Here is a 7,500-nt window from a genome sequence, read left to right on the forward strand (position 1 = left end):
GATGGGGAACCAGGGGCCTGGGGAGCCTCCTCCTGCGGGGATGGAGAACCAAGGGGCCTGGGGAGCCTCCTCCTGCGGGCATGGAGAACATGGGGGCCTGGGGAGCCTCCTCCTGCGGGCATGGAGAACCAGGGGCCTGGGGAGCCTCCTCCTGCGGGGATGGAGAACCAGGGGGCCTGGGGAGCCTCCTCCTGCGGGGATGGAGAACCAGGGGGCCTGGGGAGCCTCCTCCTGCGGGGATGGAGAACCAGGGGGCCTGGGGAGCCTCCTACTGCGGGGATGGAGAACCAGGGGCCTGGGGAGCCTCCTCCTGCGGGGATGGAGAACCAGGGGGCCTGGGGAGCCTCCTCCTGCGGGGATGGAGAACCAGGGGGCCTGGGGAGCCTCCTCCTGCGGGGATGGAGAACCAGGGGCCTGGGGAGCCTCCTCCTGCGGGCATGGAGAACCAGGGGGCCTGGGGAGCCTCCTCCTGCGGGGATGGGGAACCAGGGGGCCTGGGGAGCCTCCTCCTGCACCAGGGGGCCTGGGGAGCCTCCTCCTGCGGGGATGGGGAACCAGGGGGCCTGGGGAGCCTCCTCCTGCGGTGATGGGGAACCATGGGGCCTGGGGAGCCTCCTCCTGCGGGGATGGGGAACCAGGGGGCCTGGGGAGCCTCCTCCTGCGGGGATGGGGAACCAGGGGCCTGGGGAGCCTCCTCCTGCGGTGATGGGGAACCATGGGGCCTGGGGAGCCTCCTCCTGCGGGGATGGGGAACCAGGGGGCCTGGGGAGCCTCCTCCTGCGGGGATGGGGAACCAGGGGCCTGGGGAGCCTCCTCCTGCACCAGGGGGCCTGGGGAGCCTCCTCCTGCGGGGATGGGGAACCAGGGGGCCTGGGGAGCCTCCTCCTGCGGGGATGGGGAACCAGGGGCCTGGGGAACATTTTCAACACTTTGGGGCATTTCACAAGCGCTTCCCTCGCTTACGGCCACACCACCCTGAATGAGCCCGATCTCGTCTGATCTCGGAAGCCAAGCAGGGTCGGGCCCAGTTAGTACTTGGATGGGAGACCGCCTGGGAATACTGGGTGCTGTAAGCATTTTTTTTTGCCATTATTTGTGGGTAGAAAAGTGAGAAAAGTGACCTAAAATAGAACCGGGACTAGCAGGCAGTTCCCCCCACCAGGCGGCGGCATTTGGGGCATTATTTGTGGGTCAGAAAGTGAGAAAAGTGACCTAAAATAGAACCGGGACTAGGCGGCAGTTCCCCCCACCAGGCGGCGGCATTTGGGGCATTATTTGTGGGTAAGAAAGTGAGAAAAGTGACCTAAAATAGAACCGGGACTAGGCGGCAGTTCCCCCCACCAGGCGGCGGCATTTGGGGCATTATTTGTGGGTCAGAAAGTGAGAAAAGTGACCTAAAATAGAACCGGGACTAGGCGGCAGTTCCCCCCACCAGGCGGCGGCATTTGGGGCATTATTTGTGGGTCAGAAAGTGAGAAAAGTGACCTAAAATAGAACCGGGACTAGGCGGCAGTTCCCCCCACCAGGCGGCGGCATTTGGGGCATTATTTGTGGGTAAGAAAGTGAGAAAAGTGACCTAAAATAGAACCGGGACTAGGCGGCAGTTCCCCCCACCAGGCGGCGGCATTTGGGGCATTATTTGTGGGTAAGAAAGTGAGAAAAGTGACCTAAAATAGAACCGGGACTAGGCGGCAGTTCCCCCCACCAGGCGGCGGCATTTGGGGCATTATTTGTGGGTCAGAAAGTGAGAAAAGTGACCTAAAATAGAACCGGGACTAGGCGGCAGTTCCCCCCACCAGGCGGCGGCATTTGGGGCATTATTTGTGGGTCAGAAAGTGAGAAAAGTGACCTAAAATAGAACCGGGACTAGGCGGCAGTTCCCCCCACCAGGCGGCGGCATTTGGGGCATTATTTGTGGGTCAGAAAGTGAGAAAAGTGACCTAAAATAGAACCGGGACTAGGCGGCAGTTCCCCCCACCAGGCGGCGGCATTTGGGGCATTATTTGTGGGTCAGAAAGTGAGAAAAGTGACCTAAAATAGAACCGGGACTAGGCGGCAGTTCCCCCCACCAGGCGGCGGCATTTGGGGCATTATTTGTGGGTCAGAAAGTGAGAAAAGTGACCTAAAATAGAACCGGGACTAGGCGGCAGTTCCCCCCACCAGGCGGCGGCATTTGGGGCATTATTTGTGGGTAAGAAAGTGAGAAAAGTGACCTAAAATAGAACCGGGACTAGGCGGCAGTTCCCCCCACCAGGCGGCGGCATTTGGGGCATTATTTGTGGGTAAGAAAGTGAGAAAAGTGACCTAAAATAGAACCGGGACTAGGCGGCAGTTCCCCCCACCAGGCGGCGGCATTTGGGGCATTATTTGTGGGTCAGAAAGTGAGAAAAGTGACCTAAAATAGAACCGGGACTAGGCGGCAGTTCCCCCCACCAGGCGGCGGCATTTGGGGCATTATTTGTGGGTCAGAAAGTGAGAAAAGTGACCTAAAATAGAACCGGGACTAGGCGGCAGTTCCCCCCACCAGGCGGCGGCATTTGGGGCATTATTTGTGGGTCAGAAAGTGAGAAAAGTGACCTAAAATAGAACCGGGACTAGGCGGCAGTTCCCCCCACCAGGCGGCGGCATTTGGGGCATTATTTGTGGGTAAGAAAGTGAGAAAAGTGACCTAAAATAGAACCGGGACTAGGCGGCAGTTCCCCCCACCAGGCGGCGGCATTTGGGGCATTATTTGTGGGTCAGAAAGTGAGAAAAGTGACCTAAAATAGAACCGGGACTAGGCGGCAGTTCCCCCACCAGATGGCGGCATTTGGGGACCCGTAGTGTGGGCAGAAAACTCACCAAAGTGACTTAAAATAGAACCGGTGCAGGCGGCATGTTCCCCCACCAGATGGCGGCATTTGGGGACCCGTAGTGTGGGTAGAAAACTCACCAAAGTGACTTAAAATAGAACCGGTGCAGGCGGCATGTTCCCCCACCAGATGGCGGCATTTGGGGACCCGTAGTGTGGGTAGAAAACTCACCAAAGTGACTTAAAATAGAACCGGTGCAGGCGGCATGTTCCCCCACCAGATGGCGGCATTTGGGGAGCCGTAGTGTGGGCAGAAAACTCACCAAAGTGACTTAAAATAGAACCGGTGCAGGCGGCATGTTCCCCCACCAGATGGCGGCATTTGGGGACCCGTAGTGTGGGCAGAAAACTCACCAAAGTGACTTAAAATAGAACCGGTGCAGGCGGCATGTTCCCCCACCAGATGGCGGCATTTGGGGACCCGTAGTGTGGGCAGAAAACTCACCAAAGTGACTTAAAATAGAACCGGTGCAGGCGGCATGTTCCCCCACCAGATGGCGGCATTTGGGGACCCGTAGTGTGGGCAGAAAACTCACCAAAGTGACTTAAAATAGAACCGGTGCAGGCGGCATGTTCCCCCACCAGATGGCGGCATTTGGGGACCTGCAGTGTGGGTAGAAAACTCACCAAAGTGTCCTAAAATAGAACCGGGACCAGGGGGCCTCTTCCCCCACCAGGTGGCGGGCTTGGGGGGCTTGGTTTCCGGGTAGAAAACTCACCAAAGTGTCCTAAAATAGAACCGGGACCAGGGGGCATGTTCCCCCACCAGGCGGCGGGCTTGGGGGGCTTGGTTTGCGGGTAGAAAACTCACCAAAGTGTCCTAAAATAGAACCAGGACCAGGGGGCATGTTCCCCCACCAGGCGGCGGGCTTGGGGGGCTTGGTTTGCGGGTAGAAAACTCACCAAAGTGTCCTAAAATAGAACCGGGACCAGGGGGCCTCTTCCCCCACCAGGCGGCGGGCTTGGGGGGCTTGGTTTGCGGGTAGAAAACTCACCAAAGTGACCTAAAATAGAACCGGGCTAGGCGGCATGTTCCCCCACCAGGCGGCGGGCTTGGGGGGCTTGGTTTGCGGGTAGAAAACTCACCAAAGTGTCCTAAAATAGAACCGGGACCAGGGGGCATGTTCCCCCACCAGGCGGCGGGCTTGGGGGGCTTGGTTTGCGGGTAGAAAACTCACCAAAGTGTCCTAAAATAGAACCGGGACCAGGGGGCATCTTCCCCCACCAGGCGGCGGGCTTGGGGGGCTTGGTTTGCGGGTAGAAAACTCACCAAAGTGTCCTAAAATAGAACCGGGACCAGGGGGCATGTTCCCCCACCAGGCGGCGGGCTTGGGGGGCTTGGTTTGCGGGTAGAAAACTCACCAAAGTGTCCTAAAATAGAACCAGGACCAGGGGGCATGTTCCCCCACCAGGCGGCGGGCTTGGGGGGCTTGGTTTGCGGGTAGAAAACTCACCAAAGTATCGGCAAAATAGAACCAGGGAAGGGGGGGATGTCGGTCACAAGGTGCCCGAGTCAGAGAACCAGGAAAACGGACATAAATCCAGAAAACCTCGGTGTCTGACTGCTCCTCAAAAAGTGGTCTTTTTGATGTCACGAGCGCAACCACCTAGAGGTTAATGGGGAGGGATGGTGTGAGCGCAAACGGATTTTTCCTAAGTGTGACTGCTCCTCAAAAAGTGGTCTTTTTGATGTCACGAGCGCAACCACCTAGAGGTTAATGGGGAGGGATGGTGTGAGCGCAAACGGATTTTTCCCAAGTGTGACTGCTCCTCAAAAAGTGGTCTTTTTGATGTCACGAGCGCAACCACCTAGAGGTTAATAGGGAGCGAGTACAACAGGGGAGGGAGTGAATGGGCTCGGACTGTGGCCGAGCCTGGTGCCTCAAAATCGGACAAGGTTGGACTGGAAGCCCGCTGAGAACTCTGGTTCTTTTGCCAGACGAAACGAATTTTTTCCGAGTGTGACTGCTCTGCAAAAAGTGGTCTTTTTGATGTCACGAGCGCAACCACCTAGAGGTTAATGGGGAGGGAGTGGAAAAAACGACAAAGTGTTGAGCTCCGGACCGGGATGGCGGGCGACTCGAGCGGTCATGCCCGACTTTGAGACACTTTGTCGCGGTCATGCGAGCGACCTCCACTGCTCCCCGGAGGTGCCCCGGACCGGGTTGGCGGGTGACTCGAGCGGTCGTGCCCGACTTTGAGACACTTTGTCGCGGTCATGCGGGCGTCCTCCGCCGGTCCCCGGAGGTGCCCCGGACCGGGTTGGCGGGTGACTCGAGCGGTCATGCCCGACTTTGAGACACTTTGTCGCGGTCATGCGGGCGTCCTCCGCCGGTCCCCGGAGGTGCCCCGGACCGGGTTGGCGGGTGACTCGAGCGGTCGTGCCCGACTTTGAGACACTTTGTCGCGGTCATGCGGGCGTCCTCCGCCGGTCCCCGGAGGTGCCCCGGACCGGGTTGGCGGGTGACTCGAGCGGTCGTGCCCGACTTTGAGACACTTTGTCGCGGTCATGCGGGCGTCCTCCGCCGGTCCCCGGAGGTGCCCCGGACCGGGTTGGCGGGTGACTCGAGCGGTCATGCCCGACTTTGAGACACTTTGTCGCGGTCATGCGGGCCTCCTCCGCCGGTCCCTGGAGGTGCCCCGGACCGGGTTGGCGGGTGACTCGAACGGTCATGCCCGACTTTGAGACACTTTGTCGCGGTCATGCGGGCGTCCTCCGCCGGTCCCTGGAGGTGCCCCGGACCGGGTTGGCGGGTGACTCGAGCGGTCGTGCCCGACTTTGAGACACTTTGTCGCGGTCATGCGAGCGACCTCCGCCGGTCCCCGGAGGTTCCCCGGACCGGGTTGGCGGGTGACTCGAACGGTCGTGCCCGACTTTGAGACACTTTGTCGCGGTCATGCGGGCGTCCTCCGCCGGTCCCTGGAGGTGCCCCGGACCGGGTTGGCGGGTGACTCGAGCGGTCGTGCCCGACTTTGAGACACTTTGTCGCGGTCATGCGGGCGTCCTCCGCCGGTCCCTGGAGGTGCCCCGGACCGGGTTGGCGGGTGACTCGAGCGGTCATGCCCGACTTTGAGACACTTTGTCGCGGTCATGCGGGCGTCCTCCGCCGGTCCCTGGAGGTGCCCCGGAAAGGGTTGGCGGGTGACTCGAGCGGTCATGCCCGACTTTGAGACACTTTGTCGCGGTCATGCGGGCGTCCTCCGCCGGTCCCTGGAGGTGCCCCGGACCGGGTTGGCGGGTGACTCGAGCGGTCGTGCCCGACTTTGAGACACTTTGTCGCGGTCATGCGGGCGTCCTCCGCCGGTCCCTGGAGGTGCCCCGGACCGGGTTGGCGGGTGACTCGAGCGGTCATGCCCGACTTTGAGACACTTTGCCGCGGTCATGCGGGCGACCTCCGCCGGTCCCTGGAGGTGCCCCGGACCGGGTTGGCGGGTGACTCGAGCGGTCGTGCCCGACTTTGAGACACTTTGCCGCGGTCATGCGGGCGACCTCCGCCGGTCCCTGGATGGCGGGCTCCAGTGAGGTCGGCGGGGGAAGGCTCGGGCTGAGGCCGACTTCGGTGCCTCAAAGTCGGACAAGGTTGGATTGGAAGTCCGCTGTGTTGAGGACCAGTGGCATTCGGCGGTGGAACGCTCAGAACTTGGCCGACATCGGTGCCTCAACGTCGGACAAGGTTGGAGTGGATGACCGCTGATAACTCTGGTTCTTTTGCCAGACGAAAGAAATTTTTCCCGAGTGTGACTGCTCTGAAAAAAGTGGTCTTTTTGATGTCACGAGCGCAACCACCTAGAGGTTAATAGGGAGGCACCATAACAGGAGAGGGAGTGAAAAGGCTCGGAGGGTGGCCGAGCCTGGTGCCTCAAAATCGGACAAGGTTGGAGTGGATGACCGCTGAAAACTCTGGTTCTTTTGCCAGACGAAAGAAATTTTTCCCGAGTGTGACTGCTCTGAAAAAAGTGGTCTTTTTGATGTCACGAGCGCAACCACCTAGAGGTTAATAGGGAGGCACCATAACAGGAGAGGGAGTGAAAAGGCTCGGACGGTGGCCGAGCCTGGTGCCTCAAAATCGGACAAGGTTGGAGTGGATGACCGCTGAAAACTCTGGTTCTTTTGCCAGACGAAAGAAATTTTTCCCGAGTGTGACTGCTCTGAAAAAAGTGGTCTTTTTGATGTCACGAGCGCAACCACCTAGAGGTTAATAGGGAGGCACCATAACAGGAGAGGGAGTGAAAAGGCTCGGAGGGTGGCCGAGCCTGGTGCCTCAAAATCGGACAAGGTTGGAGTGGATGACCGCTGAAAACTCTGGTTCTTTTGCCAGACGAAATAAATTTTTCCCGAGTGTGACTGCTCTGCAAAAAGTGGTCTTTTTGATGTCACGAGCGCAACCACCTAGAGGTTAATAGGGAGGCACCATAACAGGAGAGGGAGTGAAAAGGCTCGGAGGGTGGCCGAGCCTGGTGCCTCAAAATCGGACAAGGTTGGAGTGGATGACCGCTGAAAACTCTGGTTCTTTTGCCAGACGAAATAAATTTTTTCCGAGTGTGACTGCTCCTCAAAAAGTGGTCTTTTTGATGTCACGAGCGCAACCACCTAGAGGTTAATAGGGAGGCACCATAACAGGAGAGGGAGTGAAAAGGCTCGGAGGGTG

At 59.1% G+C, this 7,500-nt stretch overlaps 1 non-coding gene across 1 annotated transcript; it reads left to right on the forward strand.

The window, feature by feature from the left end:
* The first annotated feature begins 957 nt into the window (after window positions 1-957).
* Window positions 958-1,076, forward strand: LOC148057876 (5S ribosomal RNA). Its single transcript, XR_015710340.1, has one exon. It is a non-coding gene; the product is annotated as a 5S ribosomal RNA (ribosomal RNA).
* The last annotated feature ends 6,424 nt before the right edge of the window (window positions 1,077-7,500 follow it).

This window comes from Callionymus lyra, unplaced genomic scaffold (genome assembly GCF_982586985.1).
Source record: "Callionymus lyra unplaced genomic scaffold, fCalLyr1.hap1.1 HAP1_SCAFFOLD_437, whole genome shotgun sequence".
NCBI classification, from domain to species: Eukaryota; Metazoa; Chordata; class Actinopteri; order Syngnathiformes; family Callionymidae; genus Callionymus; species Callionymus lyra.